The sequence below is a fragment of the Rattus rattus genome, chromosome 16, assembly GCF_011064425.1.
Source record: "Rattus rattus isolate New Zealand chromosome 16, Rrattus_CSIRO_v1, whole genome shotgun sequence".
Lineage (NCBI taxonomy): Eukaryota > Metazoa > Chordata > Mammalia > Rodentia > Muridae > Rattus > Rattus rattus.
Genome location: NC_046169.1, coordinates 11,238,762 through 11,263,947, shown reverse-complemented (window position 1 = coordinate 11,263,947; position 25,186 = coordinate 11,238,762). Strand labels below are relative to the sequence as shown.

General features: G+C 48.3%; 1 protein-coding gene across 1 annotated transcript in view; it reads left to right on the top strand.

Moving 5' to 3' along the window:
• The window catches only part of Sdk1 (sidekick cell adhesion molecule 1), a 429,935-nt gene that overhangs the window by 113,776 nt on the left and 290,973 nt on the right, over positions 1-25,186 (top strand).

Genomic DNA, 25,186 nt, shown 5'->3' with positions numbered 1-25,186 from the left:
GACATCTCTCAATCCAGTCCACTTAGCAACCAAGACCAGCTGTCTGTCACACAGGGCTACGGCAACTGTGGTCAGTGCTGGTAATTCTATTAGAAGAATAAAGAAATTCTTTGCACTTTTGTTTTAACAATCTAGAAGTCACAGGAACTCTGCCAGCATTCACTGAGTGGGGGTGTCCCGAGAGGCCTCGGAGGTGGACGTCCTCAGGTCAGAAGCACTGGATAGGAGGATAGGATGACCTGTTCCTCACAAGCCTTCCCAGCTTCTAGACAAGTCCATGTTTGGTCTCTCAGTGCCGCCTCTGCCACTCCCATAGACATTACAGAGTTCACCCTTCCCCTGGCCAGTGGTACACATGGCCTTCCCCTTAATTCCTGCCCTCGAGGGACTACAGGGTTTGACCTTGGCTGATTCCCTGATTCCCCAAGGAGCCTTCTTTAGCAGTTGGGATTTCTTTCCTTTGAGCCTTACCTGTTCTCCTGAGTCTCCTATGATGGTAGGAATCTTCACTTTATGTAGATGCAAATTACTTCTCTATTTCTCTATGTTTTGGGTGTTTCTATAGGGACTTAGGAAAAAGTACAAAATGGAAGAGGTTCCAACTCATAGAAGTAAACATTTGATATGTGCCTATGTGGACTTGTGTGTGTGTGAAAGTGTGTGTGCATTCATGTGCATGAGAGTCTCTCTCTCTCTCTCTCTGTCGGGGGGCATTCATGTGTGCATGTGTACACGTGCATGAGAGAAAGAGACTGTGTGTGTGAATTCATGTGTAAGCACATGTGCATGAGAGAGAGTGTGTGTGTGTGTGTGTGTGTGTGTTTGTGTGTGTGTGCATTCATGTTCAAGTACACGTGCATGCATACAAGGGTGTATGCATGAGAGACAGAAAGAGCACATGTTCGTGCGTGCATGTGTGTGTGTGTGCACACATGTGTTCATACACGTGTGTTATGTCCCCATGCATGTAGAAGCCAGAAGTTGACACTGGTAGTTTTCCTCGCTTCCTTTCCTTTCTGTGTTTTGGAGACAGGGTCTCACAGGCAGGGTAGCCAGGAAGTCCCAGGACCCTCTTGGCTCCACCCACCCCTATCTCAGCACTGAGATTATATAGTACTGATACACCCTTGGGTGCTACAGATCTGAACGCCTGTCCTCATGCATGCCAGACACACACTTTACCTACATGGCTGTCTCCTCTGCTCTCTCGTTTTGTGCTCCCCATGGAGCAGCCCCAGAGAGGTATGTGTAAGCCACAGGGCTTAGCCTGTGGCTGGGGACTGAGGTGGTGAGTGATAGTGGAGTAAGAGATGATCCAGGGTCCAGGGAGACCCTTGGTAATCAGCGAAGTGTAAGGCAAAGTAGGGGGCAGAACTCAGACCCTGGGTTTCTGGACTGGCCACAGGGGTGGTGTCAGAGAACAGATTCCCATTACTCGTGTTGGGTAGATTGGTACTGGGCATGTGACTGGAGACAGTGGCTGTCCTTCAAAACAATGTGGCCAAGGACATTGAGATAAGCAGATGGCCATGATGGAGTGGGTCCCTTGGGGTAACTCTGGCAGTGTGTGAGTAAGCTCCCTGCCAGATGACAAATGGGGCAAGGGGCTGGTGCCTGCAGTCCTTCCTCTGACTCCCTTCCATCGGAATTTGTCCCTGAGGGAGATAGAGACCGGAACCTGGCCACACACAAGTGTAGCAGCTGTCTGCAGAGGAACCGTCTGTGGCTGCGCTCATTTGGGAACCTCCAAAATGAGGTAATTAAAGCAAAAACCAAGGGTTCGGGGGACACAGCTCGGTGTGTAAGGTGCTTCCTGAAAGGAGACAAGGAGACGCTGCCCTCTTTCTCTGGCTCACGGCGCCTGCGCAGTGCTGATTACTCTGTAGCGTTTCCAGGAGCCATCCCTCAGAGTTTTGGCATGTTAATTTTCAAGTTTACGAAGTGGCAGTAAAGATAATAATGGATTTCTTCACCCATTACCCTCCTCCTGTCTACCGTAATTCTCCCTACTTAAAATGTTTGTTTTCCTAGCTCCCGAATACGTGACAGGCACGGGGCCAGCCCACACGGTAAATAACCCACTTCTCGGGCACTTCAAGTCTAGGATTCTCACTCTTCATTATGGTCACTGTAATTTTCCCCGGCTGGTAATACAAGGACATCAGCTGGCATCTCAGGAGTGCCACAACCTGCTAGATGCAGCCTCCTAAGCTGACTGGAGGAAGGACAGCATCAGCTTGCTGTGAGTTTTTCCTGAGCTGGTGGTGGCTTAGCATCCATCTGCTGGTTCGAAGCACAGAAGCAAGCCAGGCCAGCGGCTTCTCAAGAAGCAGATAGAGGGAGGCAGAGGGCACTGGACAGGCTTTCTCATAGATGGGGTAAGCTCCTGGGTCCCGGAACACGGAGACCCACTCTTCCCCCAAGTCTTAAATGGCTCAAGGGCTTTTTATCCTCTACCAACATAACTACATCCAGGAGACAGGGATAGGTGGGTCCAACGACTCTGGCCAGTTAGTCTAGCTTACTTGATGAGTTCCAGGCCTAAGAGTAAAGTTGTCTCCAAAGTAAAAGGAAGACAAAGGCAAGCTATGGCCTCCACAGGCATGCACACACACACACACACACACACACACACACACACACACACACACAGAGTAAGGAGATCTGGGTCTGGTGGCACACACCTTTAATCTTCGCACTGAGGAAGCTGAGGGAGGAGGCTTGCTGGCACGTTCAAGGACAGCAAGGGCTATCTAGCAAGATCTTGTCTCAAAAGAAGTGCATAAATTATATAAATAATGCAAAATGAATAGAATAGATAAAATATAAGGGAGACCAGGCAGGAGGTGCTGAATAGACTCTTTAGGCCTTGCCCAAACACAGGAGCACTTTAGGTTCCGAATCAGGACTGCAGTCAGTGGTGCACAGGACCCTGTGACTGAGGCGGCTGTTGTGACAGTGACAGTGTTTCTTCTGCCATCGTGGAGAGAAATGTTTACTGTTGGTCTCTGCTCACCACAGGAGTCCACCCCACCCAGACGCACAGTGTGAGGAGTGAATGAGCGTGTGGAGCCGAGGTCACAGATGGAGCTATGCTTGTCTGCATGTATGGCAGAGGGTATGTGTGTACATGAGTAAGCGTGTGTACATGTGTGTGTATGTGCCTGTGCAAGGGTATGTGTGTGCGTGGGTAGATATGATTTTGTGTATGTGTGTGTGCACATGCATGTGAGTGTGTAGACGCGCATGTGCATAGATGCTGTGTGTATGTGCACATAGAGCCTACGTGATAGATGCACACATCCCTCCTTACCCTACTTCATCCCCCAACATGCGCCCAGAAAGACTGGCCCAGGCCTGTGAGGGCCTCTGCATGGCCTTTCTCTCCTATTGTAACGCAGAGCTGCTCAGAGGAAAGATCAAGCTTCCTGGTACAGGTAGGGTCAGCAGCTGTCCTCTTCCCATGGAAATGTGTCTCCTGCATTCATTTAAACTGAAGTTGCTGAGGCCAACCATGCCTACCCTTCATGGGCTGGGCGTAGTATCACCCTCCAACTCTCCGCATGGAGGAGACTAAGGCAGGGGACATTGAGTTTGAAGGAAACCCGGGTTACATAGTGAGTTTGAAGCCAGCTTGAGTTGCATAGTAAATCTAAGGTCAGCTTATATTACCCATGGAGACCTTGTCTTGAGGAACTAAAATCTAAACTCAAACCAAAAAGAATCCCAATATTTTAGTTTCACCAAGGAGATTTAAAAATCTCTCTCTCTCTCTCTCTCTCTCTCTCTCTCTCTCTCTCTCTCTCTCTCTCCCTCCTCTCTCTCTCTCTCTCTCTCTCTCTCTCCTCCTTCTCTCTCTCACTCTCTCTCTCTCCTCTCTGTCCATCTCTCGTTTCTCTCTCTGTCTCTCTCTCTCTCTCTGTCTCTCTCTCTCTCTCTCTCTCGTGTGTGTGTGTGTGTGTGTGTGTGTGTGTGTGTGTGTGTGTGTGTGTGTGTAGATGTATGCATTCTCAGGTACATGCTTACCACAGTGAACATGTGGTGGTCAGACCACATTGAATGTTAGTCCTTGCTTCCACATTTCTTGACACAGGGTCTTTTTGCTGTTATTAGTATATACATACATATATACTTACATATACATACATACATACATGCATATATATGTATAATACATACACATATGTGTGTATATGTGTACACACACACACACACACACACACACTCTCCAGGCTAGCTGTCTTGCACACTTAAGATCCTCCTGCGTTCCCCTCCCATCTTTCCTTAGGAGCACTGGGGACACAGACGAATGCTCCTGCATCCAGGTTTCTGTGGGTTCTCAGAGTTGCAGCTGAGGTCCTCACGCTTGCCCCGCAAGCTCCTTCCATGACAGAGTCAGACGTGACAATGGTGGAGTGGAACAAGCCTGCCCCGGGCTTCACCCCTGTCCAGGGGAGATAGGTTCCTTTCTAACCACCCATCAGCATTACAGACCTCTCTAGACACAGCCTAGTCACAGAGGAAAGAGTGCAGGCTGGGGAGATGCTCGTGGGGGTAGAGAACTGGCCACACACGCGTGAGGATAGGAGTTGGATGGAATATACCTGAAACCCCAGTGCTACTACAGCAAGATGGGAAGTTGAGGCAGGAGAAGGATTCAGGGAAGCTCACAGGCCAGCTAGCCTGGAGTGCACGGCGGTAAACACCCAAGAGATCCCATCTCAAGCAATGTGCGATGTGAGGACCAACCCCTGAGGTTGCCCTCTGACCTCTATACCAGCACCACGGCATGTGTGCCCACACAGAGACACACACATCTGACACATACATAGCACATGCACACAAATGAATAAATAGGGGAGACACATGTTTTATTCAGCAGGGGATAGTTCCTGAGTTGGTCTTCTATTTTTGGTTAAATATTTTAGGGAACATTTGGTGTAAATGAGTATCTATGTGTAATCTGGATACAGTGCTATACACACACAAAATGTATGTGTGTGTATGTGTGTGTGTGTGTGTATCTTTGTGTGTGCATGTGTATGTGTGTGTATGTCTTCATGTGTGTGTGTCTTTGTTGTGTGTGTTTTCATGTGTATGTGTCTTTGTGTGTGTGTGTGTGTGTGTGTGTGTGTGTGTGTGTGTGTGTGTAGGTCAGCAAGACAACCCAGGTGTCATTCTCCAAACATCTTCCACCTTTCTTTTGAGACAGGCTCTCTCGCTGGCGTGGCGCTTCCCCAGGTAGCTAGGCAAGCTGGCCAGTAAGCTCCAGGAATCCACCTGCCTCCACCTCCAATCCAGTCATCAGCAGGATTATATGCATGTGCCCCCACATCCAGCTTTTAGTGCAGGTCCTACAGATCAGACTCAGGTCTTCATCATTGCACAGCAAGCCCCTGCCTGTGTGTGCTTGACCCTCACAAAATAAGCTTAGCCTATGTATCATGTTGTGCAAGGAAGCTGGTCAGAGCTGGTGACAAGCAAAGCCAGGAGCCCAAGGACTCAAAGCCTGCACTCTCCCCAAGTCTTGTGAAAAGAGTGTGCAGTTTGCAATGCCCAAAGACCAAACCCACCAGGCATGCATCGCAGAGCAGAATCTTACTGTGTGTTTGCTTTCTGTGTCTGGACACACCTAGGTCACTTCAGAGAACAACTCTGCAGTGAAAAACAACACCCTCTAATTTCACAAATAAATTGGGTTTTGAAGGCCATTTCTCTGCAGGAATCTAGCTCATTTTATGTCTTTAGATAGTGGAAATTGCGGCCGTGACTGAAGCTCCTGCCAGAGTTAACAAATGATTGTTCCTCGGTGCAGAGCTACGGGCCTGACCTTTATAAATGAACACATTCTTTGTTTTTTCTTGATTGCTGAAGGCGGCTGCCATGGGTTCTCAGCCAAGGCGTATTTAGGGAGAAAAGCCGGGCCGGTGTTGCAGCAGAGGGAAGAAACATTTGGAAATTGATAAATTATCTTTCTATTTGCACCTTCAGAAACAGGTTAATTGTTTGGGTGACTGGCTCTGTCTTGATTAGGCAGCATTCCTAACAATTAATGATAGAACCTCAAAAAGGTATAGGAGAATTAATAGAATTCTCAGGCAATGTAAATTATAGCCATTATCTGCTGTATCCAGAACTATCAGGGGTGCCACGCTAGTTGATTAAAGTACAAGTGGATTTTTTGGTCTTAAATTCTCTGGGTAATTGAACAAAATTTTGCCTTGTTTTTCGGGGGATTTTTTAGCATTAAATTCCCCTTGGTGAGCTAATAATATTATTTAGTTTGAATGCCTCAATCCTACAACTTAATTAAAACCCTTTCACAAGTTAATTTCATTAATATATGCACATTTTACCCACATCTGCAAATATTATTTGATTAAGATGCTGAAACTTTTCTTAGTTAAAAACAAGAAATTGCTGAAGTGAAGCAAAACACGCTCGAGGTGGAGGAACAGGAAGCTGAGGGGCAGACTTTCTGTAGCTTTCATTTCCCTTAGCAATAGACTCAGGTTGTGTCACCTTCGAAAGTGCCAGCGCCACCGAGGTCAGCAGCGACTAAGTTACAATGGAAACAGCAGTCTCTAATGCTGAGCACACCCTTCCCTGTACCCAGGGGGCAGCTAGGATGAGCACACTGCCTTTGCCTCCATGGTAGAGGAAGGCAGGACATGGGCTGGGGAGATGGCCCTGGCAGTAATGTGCTTGCCTTGCAAGCATGAAGACCTGAGTTCAAATCCCAAGCGCTGATGTAAAGCAATATGTAACCCTAGAAATGGAGACAGGTGGGTCTAGAGTTCTCTGGTCAGTCATCCCAGCTGAAAATGGTGAGCTTCTCATCTCAAGGTGGGACCTTAGAGAGTGGTGGAGGATGTACTGAAGTTCCAAAGAGGGGTTGTGGTAATGAATGGATGGATGAATGAATGAATGAATGAATGAGAGAGAGACTGCATCTGGGATTCAGGCCAAACGTCTGAACTTTGAGATTATGGAAAATTAGAATGTTGCAATCGCAAGCCAAATTATCTTGGGCTATTTTTAGTCCCCAGGACAGTCATTCATTGCCCACACCTGTGGGGACTTAGCATCCTTCAGACTACCAACATGTTACAATTTATCTTCCCAAACTGCTAGCTTTCACAGACCTAAAAACTAAGAGTGTCCTCAGCTACTGTCTTCAGCACAGCGTCTCCAGCTTTGCTGTAACCACCGAACTGTGGCCCCTTGCCCTGTACCTGGTAAATGCTTGATTTATGACTTTCTTGATTCTGTAACTAATAAAATCTCACATAACCACTTCCATGGTAGTGCATGGTATTTGAGGAAACCTGAATCTGTGTTCCCGGGCCATGGACACGTTTAGCCATGTTTAGTCTCTTATTCTCTTATGCAACTGAAGTAGAAAGTGCGCTTCCACAAGGAAGACCCTGGATGCCATATCTCCAAATGTGTGCTCATGGGCATGCATGCACACACATGTACACACACATTCACATGCATGCAATACATATGCACAGAGAGAGAGAGAGAGAGACAGAGACAGAGAGAGACAGAAAGAGACAGAGACAGACAGAGACAGACAGAGACAGAAAGAGACAGACAGAGACAGAGTGGGGTGAGAGAGACAGAGACAGGGAGACAGAAAGTGGGGTGGGGTGGGGAGGGAGACAGAGAAAGGGAGACAGAGAGACAGAGACAGACAGGCAGACAGAGAAGACAGAGAAGACAAAGAGGAAGGGGTAAGGACAGAGAGAAAGTGACAGAGATTACAGAGACAGAAGGAAGGAGGGAGGGAGGTATGGAGGCCTCTGCTGTAATCCAGTGCTGGGCAGATGAGAGCACGTAGATCCCAGTCTAATCAGCAATTCTCCAGTGAGAGACTTCATCAATAGAATAGTGCACCAATCCTAAGAAACAGCCAAGGTTGACCTCTGGCCTACACACATCCACACGCCCCCCCCCACACACACGTGCATGCGCACACGCACACACATACATACATGCACACATGCATACACACACAAGCACACACATGCACACACACGCATACATACATACACACACGCATACATACATACACACACGCATACATACACACACACACACACACACACACACACACACACACACACACACACACACTGCCATCACTCAGCTCAACTGCCATGTGGGGCCTGACCTCATTAAGAAGTATGCAGTATGTGTCTTTGGACTTCAGTCCCTGTCCCACTCAATACTGCTTTTCAGTGTCACCTGAGGACAGCCCTATCCTTCCTGATGTCACCCTTTGAAAATGTTTAACCCTGGTGGGACACTCACACATTTATTCTTGCTCCTGTTGAAGTTGCTATCTGGGTACAGTGGCTATGCTGGTTACCAAAGATGCAGTGGCCTGGCTCTGTTCCTTTGCACTGTGTCTCTTACAGACCATCTAACAATGCACGTAAGGGCTGTCCCATGGATTAAGAGACTAAGTTTCTAAGTAAATAGATGACTTCCTCTTCTTGGCGGCATGGAGAGAGGTTTGGGGCTGCCATGATAATTTGGCACAATTGTCTTTGGACTTCCTATAAATTCTCCATACCTGCCATTCACTCCACTGCATGAGAAGCTGAGCACCCATGTGGTTTCAAACTGCACAAGACTCTTGGGATCCTAACAGCACCTGGCATCCCTGTGTTTGAATCGATCATTTGTAGCATCCAGATCTGCTAAGCAATTACTGGCTTTCCACGTTTTAACTAAGCACACACTGACCAGCTTCTTAAAGTGTCTGAGCTATGGCATAAACTGGATAGGACTTTATTTTTCATTCCCCTGCATCCTCGTCTAGGTGAAGAGACTGTGATGGGGTGGAGAGATGGTTTGGTGAGGAAAAGGATTGTAACACAAGCACGAGGAGCTGAGTTCAGATCCCCAGCACTCAAGCCAAGCAGAGAGGCCCCTGAGGAGGATCCCTGGGGTCTGCCGGCCAGGCGGTCTAGCCCAAACTGAGCTCCAGGTTCAGAGAGAAACTGCTTCAGAATAATACGGTGGGAAGTGATCAAGGAAGGGAAGTCTGACATCACCTCTGGCCCACACATATGCACACATAGGCAAGTGTACCCACAGGCAACAGAGGGGAAGGAGGGACAGAAAAGGGGAAGAGGGAGGAAGAGAAGGAAGAGGGAAGGGGGGAAGGAGGGCAAGAGGAGAAAGATGCAAAGCACCTGGCTATGTTCCTGTCAGTCACATTCTCCCCTCTCGACAGCGTTTATGGAGTGTGTTAAGTATGCGTCTTAGGAAACCTCTTAACTGTTTTTATACACTTAATTCTGTGTCTGTCACCACCCTTAGATTTATGGCTGGTATATATTTCAGACCAAATATAAATGAGATTGTGTTGACATTTTATATATATCTCTCCCACCTTGCTTCACTGTAGACTGAGTAGAGAGAACTGGTCGGTCTAAATAGATAACCTTGGGTCATATCAGAAAATGTCTTGTTCTAGCAGAGTGCTCTGTTCTTGCGCTCTGGGACTGACTTTATTCATTTAAAGGAAGCCAGGGCAGACAGGAAAAGAAATATTTTTCTTCTCTTAAGATATCCTGATTTGTTTGTTCCTCTGTTGTGACACCCAAGGGTAATTCTAAAATAGCGACTTCTCACGAAAAGAGAGGAGAAAGCAGAAGGGGACATTCCTGCTCTGCTCTGAGTTCCCATTCTTCATCTTGCAAAGCATCCCTGTGCCCTAGCTCCCGTCACAGTCTTGTTTGTTCTGCCCATCTTCAAGGACAATGACCCACCTAATTCCCAGAGATAGATGGCGGTGGGCACAGGAGTGAGAGGACAAGCAGAAACAAAGTAGACCCCTTGCCACCCTGTCACACGTGTGCTGAACCAAGACTGCCTCTTTTCAGGAGTGGTAAACTTGGGATAATAAACATCTAAGATGCTGATCCCACAGGTTGCCTGTGGCCTTAAGCAGTTGTCTGCCATATTGTAACAAAGACAACTCGGCCGTACAGCGCCCCCTAGAGTCAAGGAGAACAGAATCTCTACTACACTCAAAACAGAGCCCTCTTCCATTCCTGGGACCATTCTGGAAAGGATACAGCTGGGACTTGATGGGGCGTCCCAGTTGACTTCTTACTGTTCATTGTTTAGAAACAGTACTCAGAAATGCTTTGTATTGGTAGGGCAGAAGCCCTTTAAGATTTCCTGACTTTGCCCTCCCCAAATAAACATTTTTTTAAGAACTTGATTATCCAGTCCAACCTAATGGCACAGGCCTCCAGTCTCAGCTTCTCAGACGCTGAAACAGAAAACTTGCAAGTTCAGGGCCTGCCTGGGTCACAGAGTGAGTTCAAAGCCAGCCTGGACAATTTTTACAAGGCTTTAGGTTATAAAAGGAAGGGGGCTGGGGAGGTGGCCCAGGGGATAAAGTGCTCATTGGGCAAGCATGAGAACCTGAGCTCAATCGCAAGCTCCCATGTAAAAGCTGAACATGTCAGCACATGTTACAACCCCTGTGCATTCTGGGGGGAAGGAAGTCAGGGTCTCCCTGTCCAACCAATCTAACCAAAATGGTAAAAGTGAAAATGGTTGAGTGAAAGACCCTGTTCAAGACAGACAGACAGACAGACAGACAGTGCCAAGCAATAGAGGAGAGCACCTGACATTGATCTCTGGTCCCCAGATGTATACACACATATGGGAAAGCACACTCATGGACACTCACATACAAAACACACACACACACACACACACACACACACACACAGAGAGAGAGAGAGAGAGAGAGAGAGAGAGAGAGAGAGAGAGAGAGAGAGAGAAAAACTAAATAAAAATCTAAAAGAAAAATAAATCGATTCTCTTAAAAGAGCTCCAAGGAGACGTCCGCCAGCCTATTCGAGCGAGCATCTGTGTATAAGATGGATTCACAAGAAAGAAAAAGATAGCAATTGGTAAAACACTTCTTCAGCTCCGAGTATTACAACCTGTCGGTGTCTCCATTTTATGAATCACTAAATATGCAAATGAGGGGTTTTATTTGGCTCTAGAGTTCTAACTTGCGTGACTCTGGTTGGCTCATGAGGTGCCTCTTTCCCCAACAAACTGAACCGTCAAGAACCTTACCTCCCCAAATCCTGACCCTTTTGGCCTGTTAGGGTTTTGTGTGTGAGTGTGTGAGTGTGTGAGTGTGTGTGTGTGTGTGTGTGTGTGTGTGTGTGTGTGTGTGTGTGTGTGTGTGTAGTGTATGAGGCTTGGGCAGTGGGGAGCGATATGAAATAGAGAGCCATTTTATTTTATCCTTGTCCAGCAAAATCTTCAAAATGGAGCCATCCCAGGCATGATGGCCAGCTCTGTGGCTTCCTAAGCAAGTTTCTTTATAACCAGACTATGAATTTCCCTTCAGCTTCAATTGCTGTAATTTCTGGCCGGTGAGCTGAACAGTGGGTCTGCAGCAAGGGAAAATAACTTCAATTTCTCCTGGCTTTCTAAAGATCTTTCATGTATTTTAAGGAGAGAGCGTAATTGCGGTGTTGAGGCTCGTCTCTGAACAGGCTGTGACCCTCCCCCTCTTATTTACCTCCCCCCCCAACCCCCGTTCTTTTCCCTTCTCTCATGTCCTCAAAACATTTGTTAAGATAATGCTCTGTTTTCGCCAGGGACTCCGGATTGAATTTCTTTGTTCTTGCTTTGTGTATTAAAGAGACTTTTCTAGTCACCGATGCCGTGTGTGGATCACACGCTATGTGGAGAAGTCTGAACTGCCCCAGGAGTTGAGGCTGGCAGACAGTCAGAAGCATATCTGGGGAATAGGGCTAAGCCACCATCCAAAAGCCTTGACTTGGGGGGAAGCCTTGTGTACTGGGGTTGGTATCTATTTGGGGAATGTAAAGCGGAATTCGCTTAATTTAGCAAGCATCTATTAGGCACTTGCTGTTAGCCCGATGCTCAAAAGCACACATAGGCTTTTTGAGAGCTTGTACCTTCACATTTGCAGGGACTGGGTCAGGTGTGTGTGGATCCAGATTTGCCCATCTGGAAGGGGCAGCTTCTTGTCTTATCTTCTCCCCAGAAGCAGAGTATTGGGGTCCGCCAAGGATGTAAGCACCATTGCCACCCTAGGATGTGTGGGTAAAGGAAAGACGCTGACGTGCGCATTAGTGAGCCAGCTACTGACCCCAGGAAACCTCAAAGAATCCCTTCAGCAGTCACCTTGGTGTCCCTTAGCTGAGGGGAGAAAGTGTGAGTGAGCACTTGCTCTTCCTGCAGGGGGCACCATGGCCTGTCTAGATGACTGCAGTCTCTCCCCCTCCCCTTTCACCCACAAATCCGGGGCTTTCTCAAGTGCCTGTCAATGCCTACCTAAAGCCATTTGCTGGGAGTCTATAGTAGACAATACCATAGCAGCATCTTCCACAGAGTCATGTCATAATCAATACAGAAATTAGCTTGGACAGATCAAAGACCTAAGCAGCATACTACCCGAGACTACAAAGAAAGCATGAGGCGGGGAGAGCTCCACGACATTGGATGTGACCATGGTTCCTTGGGCGTGATTCCAAAACTAAAGTCATCAAAAGAATATAATAAAAATCTCAATCTTTAATTCATCAAAGGACACTATCAAGGGAGTGGAAACGGGCAGGGGAATGTGGCCCAGTTGGCACAGTGCTTGCAAATGTGCGAGAAGACCTGGCTTCCATCCCCAGTACTGTGTAAACCAGATGTGGTTGCTCACGCCTGTATTTTCCACATTTGGAAAAGTAAGGTTACTACAAGTTTCTAGAACTAAAAGTTCTAGGCCAGCCTGGGCTACACAGTGAGTTCTGGACATCCACAGCAGGACTTTATCTAAAACTGAAAGAGAGGAAGAGAGAGCATGTGTACGTGAGAGGAATTAGTACTCCGGATGGATGGATGGGTGGATGGGTGGATGGGTGGATGGGTGGATGGATGGATGGATGGATGGATGGATGGATGGATGGATGGATGGGTGGATGGGTGGATGGATGGATGGATGGATGGATGGATGGATGCAGTTGGGATGGTAGGTGGATGGATGGATGTGTGGATGGATGGATGGATGGATGGATGGATAGATGGAGTGGAAGGATGGGTGGATGGGTGGATGGGTGGATGGGTGGATGGGTGGATGGAAGGATGGATGGATGGATGGATGGATGGATGGATGGATGGATGGATGGGTGAGTGGATGGATGGATGGGTGGATGGATGGATGGATGGATGGGTGGGTGGATGGGTGGATGGATGGATGGATGGATGGATGGATGGATGGATGGATGGATGGATGGATGAGTGGATGGATGGATGGATGGATGGATGGATGGATGGATGGATGGATGGGTGGATGGATGGATGGATGGATGGATGGATGGATGGATGGGTGGATGGATGGATGTGGAGGGATGGATGGGTGGATGGATGGATGGATGGATGGATGTGTGGATGGATGGATGGGTAGATGGGTGGATGGATGGATGGGTGGATGGATGGGTGGATGGGTGGATGGGTGGGTAGATGGGTGGATGGGTGGGTGGATGGGTGGATGGATGGGTGGATGGATGGGTGAAAACCACAGAGAGCCACCGTTCACACTCAACAGGATGACTATGAGTAAAGGCAGGAAATGTAACAAATCCAGAAACAGAGGTGGACCAGAAAAAGGGGGAGGGGGGCAGAATCGGAGCCCTGCACAGAAACCATAGGATGACCACATGGCTCAACAACTCTGCATCTGGGTTTGAACCCCAAAGAACAGAAAGCAGATAATTGAAAACATTCACCGTACATGTTCAATGCAGCCTTATTCTCGGTGGCCAAATCACTGGAAATCAAAGTTCTCACTGACGCATGAGCATGTAAACAAAATGTGACATGCAGCCATCATAAGTAACCTTGATTGTCAATTCTCCATGGTGTTTAGAGTCACCATGGAAATAAGACTCTGGGCTTGACGGTGGGGAAGCTTCTACAATGGATTAACCACTGTGGTATATCCTACCTTAACTGTGGGCAGCGGAACTGGAGACTGCAGCCTAGTGGATACAATGAAAGCAGCTGGATACTATGTAGATACAATGAAACCATCCTCTTGTTGCCATTCCTCCTCCAGGGAGATAAACTGTACCCTGCAACAATGGGCTTGAATAAGCCCCCTTTTATTGTTTTTTTTTCTTCAAGTATTTTGTCACAGCCACAAGAAACAACTAGTATGATGCATGTGATGGAATATTATTCAACTTTTAAAGGAAGTACATCCTGACACAATGCAACATGTTGCCTAAGTTGGATAGCATCCTTAGCATAGACGGACTCATTAGCGTAGACGGACTCATGCAAGCAGAAGGGTGTGTACCAAGGGCTGAGGGAGGGAGGCTAGGAAGTCAGCATTTAATGGGGACAGGGTTTCAGGTTGGCACGGTAGAAGCCACAGTGGATGCAGATATTGGAGATGCCACTTGACACCCAGTAGGATGGTGGCCAGGTCACAAACATGAATATGGATCTGGGAAGAGAGCTCAATTGGTGAAGCCCTGGTCTCACAATGTGTGAGGCTCATAGCTGACAGCCAGAGTTTCTCTTTCAAAATGTCCCACTGGGTACCAAGCATTCTCTCAGATGCCCCATCTCTGCTCTCCTCGGACCTGAGCCCCTCCCCAAGAAAGCCTTGTCCATTCTTACCTCCCCAACCTTCACCAGAACCAGAGAGCTATAATTTCCCATACCAGATTTCCCACCCTGAAATCATTCTGCCCTCTCTGCACTTTGTACCAGAGTTAAATACAATATTACCACCATAGCTATTTCTTTTTTTAAGATTTATTTATTTATTTAATGTATATGAGGACACTGCAGCTGTCTTCAGACACCAGAAAAGGGCATCAGATCCCATTACAGATGGTTGTGAGCCACTATGTGGTTGCCAGGGATTGAACTCCCGAACTCAAGAAGAACATTCAGTGCTCTTAATCACTGAGCCATCTCTCCAGCCCCACCATAACTATTTCTAAGTACAATATTAATGGTGATTTGGTCCATCCTTCCATGTCGGCTTACTAAATACATCAGTGTTCTTTTTTTTTTTTCTTGATAAAGAGAGGGCCTAATGCAACCAGGTTGGCTTGGAACTCACTAAGTAGCTGAGGATGACCTTGAACTCTGATCTTTCTGTCTTCCACCTCCCAAGAGCTCGGATGATAGGCTTTTGTAGTGCTGGGGATGGAACCCACGGCCTGCTGCACACTGGCAAGGTACTCTTGAAGTTGAGTCACATCCCCAGCCCTGGTGTGGATCTTAAGGTACTCAGCATGCTTGCCACTTCTTCTAACAAAGCCTGACTGTGTCTTTCCATTAGACGTTGAAGTCAGCTTTTTGTCATGGAGCCCCTACAGCAGGGGCTGGGAATGGGGAAGGTCGAGGAAGCACTAATGTGTCACGGGTCCCTACCAATGAGGCCTGCAGGTTCCCATTGTCCTTGCTGATCGCCTCAGATGGGCATCGGCTCTGTGCCCAGATATGCGTTCTTTGCAGAATTATCTACAGGCACTGCTTAATGGAGCTCACAGTGACCTGTTATGCACCTAGTTAGTTCTTAGTGACTTTAGAACTCTGTGTGGAAGTGACCTCAGCTCAGGAAGGTGCCCTGTCACTCAATCTACACAGCCCCATGTGGTCCTCAGCACACAGTCCCTCTGCCACTAGATAGTAGTTTGCTCGGTTACACATCTGCATAAGAACCAGGATTCTCCACTTTTGTCTCCTATGTCTGACTCACTCTCGTCCAGCTGTGAAGTTCCAAACTCCAAGCTCCTGCTTTACGGTTTATCAATGTGTGCTCACTCAGAACTAAAGAAATAAATACCCCATCCAGAGAGGTGCCTTTTATCACCTTCATTTTTCTCTGCCCAGTAGAGAGCCGATGAGAACACACCCTCTGCTGTGATCCATTCATTTCGAAACCTACAAGCTCCCAACTATGCCGTGAGCAAGAAGGAAAGCAGTGGCTGGGCTATTTGTCAAGCTGTCCTGGGTTTTTAAATTTATCATCTCCTGTCAATTGGCAAGTCCAGGAATATGTTGAAGTAAAACTGGAAGAGCATGGGGAAGACAGGATTGTAACTGGGATGCCCTGATGTGGGTACCCCAGTGTGGGCGCCCTGATGTGTTTCCTGCATTCTTTCCCTCCTACCAGTGGACAGTAAACAAGAAGAAAAGAGCCAACCAACCAGAGCTGGCTCAGCTCTAGGAAACAGCTGGAGCTATGGGAATTGGGTCTGTCCCTGAAGCCACCCTTCCCATCCCAGCATGCCTCAGTGCACTATCGCAAAGCCTTTGAGAGTTGCAGCTGGGTATAGCTGGTGAAGGACAAAGGAAACAGCTTTTAACCACCTGGAAACGTTTCCTTGGACTTTTCCTCACCCCACACTTCCGCAGCCTAGAAATAGCCAGAAAAGACCATTATGACAAGGCCAGCTGGATGTGGACTGACAAGTGACATAGGGGCTACGGAGCCATTTTCACTTGGTGACATACATGCTGGTTGCACAAGCATGGAGACCTGAGTTCTGTCCCGGAACCCATGTGACAAGCTGACATGGGAGTGAGGGCATGTGATCCCAATGCTAGGGCGTAGAATCAGGAGAATGGAGATAGGAATATCCCTGGAGCTCAGCAAGCCTAGCTTAATGGTGAACTCTGGTCAAAAAAAAAGGCATGTGGCTGCTACCCAAGAATGAGCAATGTGTGCACACATGCACACACCCCTGCACATACAAAGTGAGTCTGGAGGCATCAATAATGGGAAGGGCTTGTCCGCTTCTGAACATGGTTTTTCTGTCAGGAGAGAAGCTAGCTGTTGACTTCCGTTTTCCGTCTTTAAACCGCCCATGTTGCCTTGGGAAATTTGCCTCTTAGAGGCTGGGGAGTGACCTGGGGCTGCCTGATGCACGAACATTCCTCACTGCTGCACCCTCAAAAACTAATTTCTGTGTGTTACTAGAGAAATATGTGCGTGTCTAAGCCTTTTTAAAAAATATGAGCCCCGGGGGCCTCAGAGTTACAGTTGGAGTTATGGCGCCCGGGCTCCTCGAGGCAGCAAGCGGCCACTCACCTGTTGCTTTGAGATGCTTCGCTGTCAGGGAAGCACTTAATCCCCCAACAAGACCACTTCACGCTGCAGGGCAGACATGAAAGTTGCACGTGGCTCCAGAGACCTCGGATGCACAGAAAATCCTCCCGGTTTTCATCAACGCAATGTCCTCGAGCCACTTTACCTCACCCTCCAGAAGAGCAGCCAACCCTCCTGCTGTGTTTGCGGGAAGGTCAAGGACCAAAGACTGGCCGGTTGTTGCCCTTTCCATTGTCAGAGAGTGGGTTAGACGCTCAGCTCCAGCACTGAGCCAAGAGGACCGGGGATGTGGACAGAGTGCTTGGCTAGGCCATCCTTAGCTACATGGTAAGTTCATGTCTAGCCTGGGGCATATGAAACCTCATCTCCACAAAATGAAGCAACAACAACAGAAGAGAAGCTTGGACATAACTCTGCAGGTCAAGTGTTTGACTCGCAAAGGTGAAGGCTTGGGTGCGGATCCCCAGAGCCCACATAAAACCAGAGGCAGTACCATGTCTATAATTCTAGCAATCTTATGGTAGGATTCAACAGTCCTATGGTGTATGAGAATCAGAGACAGGAGAATGCCAGGAAGCTAGTGGGCCAGGTAGTCTGCCATAGGCAGCAGCAAGCAAAAGACCCAGTGTCAGACAAGGAGGAAGAGAAAGACCAACACCCAAGGTTGTCCTTGTACCTCTGCCTGTGCACTGAGGCATGTGTGTGTCTATACACACACATACATGGGCAAAACATACATATACATACATATACACACATACACACACAAACACACACAGGCACATGCATGAAGACTTTCTTGGCTCCCATTCATTCCAGGGTAAAGCTCAGACTCTTCCGACTGTCCATCACTCTGTTCTGAGACAGTCTCTCACCAGCCCAGAGCTCTCTCAGCGAGCCCCAGTCTGTCTCCATCCCCAACACTGGGATTGCAGGTACACATCACCATATCTGGCTTTCTTACGTAGATTCATGGGATGGACATCAGGTCCTCATGCTATGCAAAGAGTATTTTATCACCTGAGCCAACCACCAGCCCTGCCCAGATCTCTTCAGTGATGTTGATCTCAGTGGCCCCAGCCCTAGTGTGCATCTCCACAGTGCAGGGGAAAGGGAAAGCCATCAGTGCCACGGGCAGCATGCTGTCCTGAGAGTGGTGTGATAGTACTACCCTGGGACACTGTTTATGTCTTCATCTAACAAGCACCTGGTGAGACACATCGTCCCCTGACAACCATGAAGCACAGGGACATGTGTGTCTGTGTATTCCCAAAGGCCTACAAGCACCTGGTAGATTGTGACACCTTGGTAAGGTGAGGTGGTGTGACGGAGATGCTGCCAGGTGGGCAGTGGTCCCTCCTACTCTTCCCAGATGGCCAGTAGCCCTGCTTTAATGTTTTATCTGTTTGATGTGGGTGATATGTGTGTCGCGCTGCACTGGTGCTGGTCAGTGGAATCAGCTCTCCCCTTGCACCTTTACATGGGTTCCAGGGATGGAACTCGGGTAGTCAGGCTTGTGTGACGAACACCTTTATCAGTTGAGCCATCTTACTGGCATGTCTGGCAGTTATCCCATCTATTGGGTCAATGCCATCAGTAAACACTGTTCTTACTAGATATGGGAGATTCAACTTAAATTCCAGTTCCTTCTCGTTGGGTTTGGTTTCAGTTTTACTTTCTCTTTGGGTTCTGTAAGCATCCCACCAATTTTATTTAAGGAATAAGAAAGGGGTGTCTGTGTGGTGTGTGTGTATATGTGTGTGTGGGGGTGTGTGTGTTTGTGGTGTGTGGTGTGTGTGGTGTGTGTGTGTGTGTGTGTGTGGGTGTGTGTGTGTGTGGTGTGTGTGTGGTGTGTGTGTGTGTGTGTGTGTGGTGTGTGGTGTGTGTGTGTGTGTGTGTGGTGGGTGTGTGTGTGGGTGTGTGTGTGTGGTGTGTGTGTGGTATGTGTGGGTGTGTATGTGTGGTGTGTGTGTGTTGTGGTGTGTGTGTGGGGTGTGTGGTGGGGTGTGGTGTGGGGGGTGGTGTGTGTGTGTGTGTGGTGTGTGTGTGTGTGGGTGTGTGGTGTGTGGTGTGTGGTGTGTGGGTGTATGTGTGGGGTGTGTGTGTGCGTGTGGTGTGTGTGTGTGTGGGTTGGGGTGTGTGTGTGTGTGTGTGTGTGTGTGTGAGTGGTGTGTGTGTGTGGTGAGTGGTTGTGGGGTGGTGTGTGGTGGTGTGTGTGGTGTGTGTGTGGTGTGTGGTGTGTGTGTGTGTGTGTGTGTGTGTGGTGTGTGGTGTGTGGTGTGTGGTGTGTGTGTGGTGTGTGGTGTGTGTGTGTGTGTGTGTGTGTAGGGAGGGAGAGACCAGAAATACACATAAACACACAGAAAGAGAGACACAGAGAGAGAGAGAGAGAGAGAGAGAGAGAGAGAGAGAGGCATGCATGCGTGTGTCAGGGTGTAGATATGAGAATCCTAGAGTCAACCTTGGTTGTTGTACCTTGCCTATCTTTTCTCTGAGACAGAGGCTCCCCCCACTGTCCTGGGGCTCACCAAACAGGCTGGGCTGGCCAGGGATCCCCAAGATTCTCTTGTCTCCACTCTCCAGTGCTTGGATTACAGCATGCAAGGATGGGCCTGACTTATTAAAAGTGGATTCTGGGGATCAAACTCAAGTCCTCATGCTTTCAAGGCAAGCCTTTGCTTAGCTGTCTTCCAGGCCTGAAGGGCGAGCTTTGAGGTTCTAAAGGGTCCGGTAGACTCCCGGCCCTGTTAGCCCTGCACTTCAACAAAGGTTAACAGAGCTGAAAACACCACAGACTTAGGTTCTGAGAAGCCAAACCTAAAAGTTCTTTGGGGCTGTAGGGTTGGCCATGATGACAAAGCCACCTCTCATGTAACAGGTCCCTTTAGACTTAAGAAGAATGTGTGTTGCGTGCTACGTGAAAGACGTGTATTGGGGTTTGTGTCTGGCACAAATGACTGAGCATTATTTGGGTGGGGGGCAAATGGGCCCCATTATGGCAAGAGGACAACCTGGTATGGCTCAGGGATGGCTCACAGTCTCCCCTCCAGGAGCTGAAGAGGGACCCTCAGTGCTAGAGAATTTGAAACAGGATTTTATTCTCCAAGGCTTTGGAAAAACCCTACTTCTTTCAGGCCTGGGCTTTTCCTAAAGACAGTTGTGAGTTTAATGAGCTGTGTTGGACTTTGAAGAAATGGTATGAGTTCAGAGTTCCAGTACATGCTCCAATCCATGATCGTGGCCGTACAGTTGGCCTTCGAGGAGAGAGGGCAGCCAGCCCTGAGAAGCCTCACTCCACAGTGGGGTATAGACCACTGGCAGGAGGGCTCAGTGGACCTAGGCACAAAGTACCTAAAAAGGACTTTGTCCACAACCTAACAGTAAAGTCAATAGCCATCAGAGTGCAATCAGCACTGGTTAGTAAGCATCCTTCCAACACACGTGCATTATATAACACACATGTTCTAGTGCATGGGGCACTAATTTGTGAGCATCCTTCCTACACACATGCACACATGCAGTGGGTGCAGTACTCATTACTGAGTATCCTTCCTATACACATATGTACATGTACATATGTGTGCAGCATTAATTAGTTAATATCCTTCTTGCACATATGCAAACATGTGTACATACATACACATGCTCCAGTGCATGCAGCACCAATTTGTGATCATCTTTCATGCACACGTCAGCACGTGCATACATTCACACATTTTTCAGTGCCTGCAGCACTAATTAGTGAGCATTCTTCCTGCATACGTGCCCACATGTGCACATACATACATGCTCCAGTACACGCGATCATCCTTCATGCAGTCAGGAACCAGGTTTGTTAGACTATAAACTTTGTATGGAGAGGATGTGGGGAGAGGTGCATGGGGAGGCCAGAGGTCAACACCAGATGTCTCCCTCCATTGTTTCCACTATGTTTTTGAGATGACTTCACCAAACCTAGCACTCACTGATTCAGCTAGGCTAGTAAGCCCCAGGGATCTGTCTGTCCCCTCCCCACAGTGTGGGGTTACAGAGATGTGTCACCACACTTGGTTTTCATGTGGGTGCTGGAAATCCAAGCTCAGGTTTTCGTGCTTGTGCATCAGGGCTTTATCCACTGAGTCCTCCAGCCCCTTTTCTTGTGACCTGCTCCTCCATAGAGCAAAACTTGGTCTGAATCCGCTTAGATGGAGGGTGGTAGTCAGAGCTTCCAGTGGGGTTGTGTGGAGTAGGGGGGTCTGTTCCCAAAACCAGGTTCCCCCAGTGTCACCTGGCCGCACGCTCTAGTTGGCACAGGTTGCATTAATGGTCAAGGGTAAGCACATCATGGACTCACTGAATGCCCCCAAAGCTGACAGGCCATAGCGTACTTAGAGTGCTGGGTTTCAAGCCAAGGAGTATCCTCCCCAGACTACCCAGGGCTAAAATGGAAGCCCAGTCGATCTTCAGTGACAGATTCCTAAAACTGTGGTGGTAGTGGGCAAGGGAAGAGGACAGGTGAGTGGTGTCACAAGAGGCTGGCTCTGTGGTTAACTGGCATCTCACATGTAAAGCAGTGGAACCCCGGCCATTGACTTGGCCTTGACTGCCCCCCTGCTCCAGGCCTTTCTATTCAGAAATGGTGCTTTTCTGTAACCATGGCCAGGCCATCAGCAGAGGCTGGGACTCTGCCTTTGAAAATAGCTAAAAACTAGATGCCCCTATCACCCAGGCTTCCTGGCCCCTATGTCCCTGGCTGGCCTCACTGGGTTGCCTTTACCATTAGACTTAATTTCCTCATAGTTGCCCGGGTTTGGGGTCTAAAACAAGGTCATATCCCAGCACTTTCCCCTAAAACTTCCAGTAGCCTCAGCTCCTCCTTTGGAATAAAGCTCAGAGTTCTCACGGCACCTACAAGGCCAGAACCGAGCACATCCCTCTAGGCATCTGACTCTCCCTTCTTTCTCCACGGGGCTCCAGGATCAACAGTTACTCACTGTGCCTCCATCACACCCAGCAGTGTCCAGCGGGGAGGTCTCTTGTCTGCTGACCTCCCTGTCTGGTATACACACCTTGCCTATCATCAACATGGCTGGTCTCTTTCATCCTCCAAGGTTCCAAACATCAGCACTCCTGTGTTCCTAAGGCCCAGACGTGTCACTGGCCACATGCTGCAGCTCTGCCTGAGTTGCAAGGAAATGTGGGAACCTTCATTTGTCATACTGTCTCGGCAGCAACCTAGCAGCTTGGCAGATAGGATTGGACTCTCTCTCTCTCTCTCTCTCTCTCTCTCTCTCTCTCTCTCTCTCTCTCTCTCTCTCTCCTCTTTTCTTCCCCTCCTCCCTCCGTGTGTGTGTGTGTGTGTGTGTGTGTGTGTGTGTGTGTGAGAGAGAGAGAGAGAGAGAGAATAAGAGTCTTATGTTAGTGTGTATGTGTGTGTACATGTACATGCACGAACAGGTATATGTTCATGTGTGTGCACATGCACATATGTATACATATGTATATGAACATATGTGTAGAGGGGCCAGGGGAGACTATTAGTTGTTGTTTCGGAGGTGCTCTCCACTGTGATTTTTTTTGAGGCAGAGTCCCTCCCTGGCCTGGAATTCATCAAGTATGCTGGATTGACTGGCCAGTGAACCCCAGGCGTCTAGCATCTTCCTGGCCCCAGCACTGAGATTAAAGTGCCCACCCCACACTCTGTTTTTTTATCATGTTCTGGAGATCACACTCGGGGCCTCTTGATTGCAAGGCAAGCATTTTACCAACTGGGCCATTTCCCCAGCCCTGGCTATTCTTTAAACATCCTTTCTAATTAAATGTAACCTGAGTAACCTCTCCTCCTTTAGCTTCCTCAAGCATAAAAGGTTCACGTGGGGAATGATGGCTGGGATTAGGGTCATTCCCCTGCTGCAAAGGTTTATTTCTGAGTACATAGCAGCTTCATCTCAAGGCTTCACCTCTCTCCCTCTGAAGCTGCCTACTCTGTGTGGCTGCAGGCTTCCGTGACCTTCTGCAGAGCCTGTATTGGTACAGTCTTCACCCTCAGACACCCATACGAGCTGCGTTAGTTAGGGCTTTATCGCTGTGAAGACACACCATGACCACAGCAACTCTTATATGGAAAACATTTAATTGGGGCTGGCTTGTGGTTTCAGAGGTTTGGTACACTATTGTCATGGTGGGGAGCTTGGCAGCATCCAGGCGGACATGGTTCTGGAAGAGCTGAGAGTTCCACATCTTGATCTGCCGCCAGCAGGAGACTGTGTGCACACTGGGCATAGCTTGAGCATAGGAGACCCCAATGCCCATCCCCACAATGACACATTTTCTTCAGCAGGGGGGCTACACCTACTCCAACAAGGCGACACTTTTTAATAGTCCCACCCCCTGTGGGCCTATGGGGGGCCAATTACATTCAAACTACCAACCCAGGGTAGGCAGGTCCAATAGGGAAAGCCGTGATACCTTCCATTAAGGACCTGGTTTAGGAAAGCAGTCGCTGACTTCATTTCCTTTTGGCTAACTGAGACAAGCCAGGCTTTCACTAGGAAAGGGCTTTGTGGAAAAGAAAGTGTAGGGCTGAGGAGATGACTCAGTCTGTAAGTGCTTGTCTTGAAAGCATAAAGACCTGAGTCTGATTCCCCAAACCCATGTTAAAGGGACGGGGAAAGGGGGAAACAGCCAGAGGAGAACACAGTGGTAACCCAAGTCCAGGAGAAGTGGAGACAGGTGCATTGCTGGTGCTCACCAGTCAGCCAATGAACTCAGAAAGGTCTAAGCCAGCTAGACTTGTCTCAGAAAGAAAGTGGGGCCAGCAAGATGGCTCAGTGGTTAGGGGCTTGCCTCCAAGCCTACCAACCTCATTCTCAGGACACATATAGTGGAAAACAACTGACTCTGGCAAGTTGTCTTCTGACCCCCCCCACACCCCTGCACACATGCATGTGCACACTCACATAAAGAAATGTTGGGGGGCAGTGGCAGCGGGAGGTGGGCGACACCTGAGGAACAACATCAAAGATTATTATCTGGTTTCCATGGGTGTACATACATATACACACGCGCACACACACACACACACACACACACACAACACACACACACACACACACACACACACACACATACACACACACAAACACACACAAACACACACACACACACACACACACACACACACACACACACACACACATATACACACACACACACACATACACAAACACACACAAACATACACACACAGATGCACACACACACACACACACAGATGCACAAACACACACACAAACAGACCCATACATGTAAAAGCAGACAGCTCTGAGGTTGTCTCCTACACTTTTTCTCAAGCACTTGAAGCCATTGCACCTCTGTACCTCACTTTTCTCACCTCTACAGGGGGTGATGCTGTCCCCCTTGGTTGTAACTGAACATACCTGACATTTGTAAATCACTCAGGGAAATAGTCTATTCATCAGAGGGAACTTACTGAGACAGAACTCCTTTTCTCTTCCCTGCTTGTTTTTATTCTTCTGGGAAATATCCTTCCTACATCAGTGTGTGGGTTTTAGAAAAAGGTTTGTTATGTAGAACACTGAGGGTAGCGGAGTAGAAGTGTCAGTTTCTTGCTGAACTTTTAATGGTTTTTAAAGTTGTGGCGCGCGTGTGTGTGTGTGTGTGTGTGTGTGTGTGTGTGTGTGAGAGAGAGAGAGAGAGAGAGAGAGAGAATGTGCATGTGCAAGTACATGTTTGTGCTGTGTTTGTGCGAGTGTGTCTGTGTGTGTGAGAGATAGTGTGTGTGCGTGTGTACATGGCAAGTGTGTGTTCGTGCTGTGCTTGTGCAAGTGTGTGTGTGCATGCATGTGTGTGTTTGCATGTGAGTGTGTGCATATGAGAGTTGATGAGATGCATGTGGGCATATGTGGTACCATGGCCCATGTGCAGAGGTCAGGGAACATCTTTGTGGACTTGATGCTCTCCTTCCACTTTTACATGGGATCCAAAGATTGAACTCCGGTCACTGTGCTTGTAGAGCAAGCTCCTTTACCTGATCAGCCATCT